Consider the following 2,116-nt stretch of genomic DNA (forward strand, 5'->3'; position numbering starts at 1 on the left):
CCTCCCTCCCCTCCTCCCTCCCCTTTCCCCCCCCACCGCCTATCAAACTTGTTAAAGTAACAATCCTAAGTATTTCGGCACCTAAATGAGGCCCGAGCTTAATTAAGGGTGGGCGCCAACGTAGTATTTGCTTCTGCGGTTGCTGTTTGCCCTCAGAACTCCAGCTGGACTCGTGGAAGGAGAGAAAAGGAATGAGATCCACAGCTAATCCTCCTTTTCAGTAAAGAGCAGCCCGTGGGAAGGAGAATCACAGTGGGAGCTTTAGCTCTGGTACAAGAGTTACCCCAGTGAGAGACCAAGAAGGGCTGAACTCAATGCGATTATGGCCTGGCCCGCCCAGGGGCTAAATTTAATGTATCCCCGGAAATGAGTTCTTTGCCGAGCCTCGCATCCCGCAGAGGCCCCCAGCACATTCTCCTACAAAAGTCATTATCGAGCTTTAGGGGAAAAAAACAAGAACTTTTAAAAACCACAAGATGGTTTATGGTATTTTAGGAGAAGACAGCCCCGGGGGCAAGGGGTGATGAAAATCACCTGTTTGTAGTTTTCTCTAAGATTTGATAATCTTCTTAATAATTTCGGAGAAGTAATTCAAGTGCCACTTTCAAACACCTAGTCCTCTGACTAAAGCAAAATGTAATCCTCTGAAACCACCAGAAATAGCTTTCCTAGGAAGTATTCTTATGAGATAGGACGGAAGTTTCAAAAGGTATTCGTATATATGCTTTTTAAAAAGTATTGTAGTGGGGGCACTGGGGTGCGGGAGTGCCTGGCTACAGAGGTCCCAAACAGCCCAGATTTGGCCACCTGCCACTTAACAAATTCCAAGGGCAGAGAAATGAGCTGCAGTGAAACAAAAAAGGGACTTATTTTGGTGAGGCCAACACTGGGTAGACAGTGCCCTAGCATCTCAAAGACTGCCTCCAAAGTCCTGAAAATATTTCTGGCTTTAGATAAGAAAAATGTGGAAGAAAGATCAGTGCGTACATGCAAGTGGGCAGTCAAGGTCAGGTCTGTCATGGTCTTGGGGTCAGTCATGTGGGGTCTTGCTGGCTCAGGGCAGTCCTCACTGCTTGGAGAGAGTAGTTTAGGTCCCATGCTTTGCCCTCAGGGTCTTTCACCTGAGTTAAGAGAAAAACTGGAAAGAACTTGATCGGAAAGTACAGACACTATAGAATGGAGGTGGTTGAAGTTCCTCTTTCAGCATCAAGCCTTTGGCAGGAAACGTGTCTCTTTCGTCTTAACTTTCAGCACAAAAGTAACTTTGTCAGATCAATTTGCCTGCCCCATAGCCTTAATTTTTGGTCGCTCCTTATGCCGTGGTCAGCACTGCTGACATTTAAAGTGTACTTCCACATGTATCATCTCCCTTCATGGCAAATTAACCCCATAAAGATTTTGTATCTGTAACAAAAACGTAATGTCAAAAATGACTGTTTATGTCTTGGCCTCTGGGTCCTCTCCTCACTTTGATCATTGTTATTTAAGACATGTCGGGGCAGGTCACCATTCAGAGTAACTTTCTGTGGGTGGCTGTTTGTTATTTCTCTGAAGCAGGAAACAATTCGGTTCACCAATGTTGTACAACCCCCAGAACTTCTTTTAAAATAGTCTTTGTGTTAATGATGGTGGATTAGGAGTGTGGCTCATATATGATGTCCATTTTTTCTACTAATGTGCTTGTTTCTTCCACATTCATGTGGGATTTCCTTATGTGGGCACTGGTAGGGTTTGATCCTGTTCCTGCTGTATCAGTGAACTGATTTCGACTACCAGGAACTGGTGCCTCCTTTATGAGGGCCTTGTGTGCTATGAAAAAGATTCTCCCTGTCCTTGGGGAGTATATAACCCAGTGGGGGAGATGACACAGGAAAAGACAAACATAATAAATGTATCAGGAAAGTTCTAGTAGATCACAGAAAGAAGTTAGTTCTAGCTGAGTGGATCAGGGAGAGGACATGGTGTTTGGGTTGTACCATGAAGGGTCAGATTTCAACAGGAAGAAATGGACGACAGCGGGAGGAGATGTGTGTCTAATCTAGGCCAGGGAAACAGGGCACCGAATAGCAGAAGTACACTCCAGGAATCTGCTCATAATCCCTCAACTCCTCTGACA

Source organism: Mirounga leonina, unplaced genomic scaffold (assembly GCF_011800145.1).
Source record: "Mirounga leonina isolate KUSES-001 unplaced genomic scaffold, KU_Mleo_1.0 Mir_153, whole genome shotgun sequence".
Classification (NCBI taxonomy): domain Eukaryota; kingdom Metazoa; phylum Chordata; class Mammalia; order Carnivora; family Phocidae; genus Mirounga; species Mirounga leonina.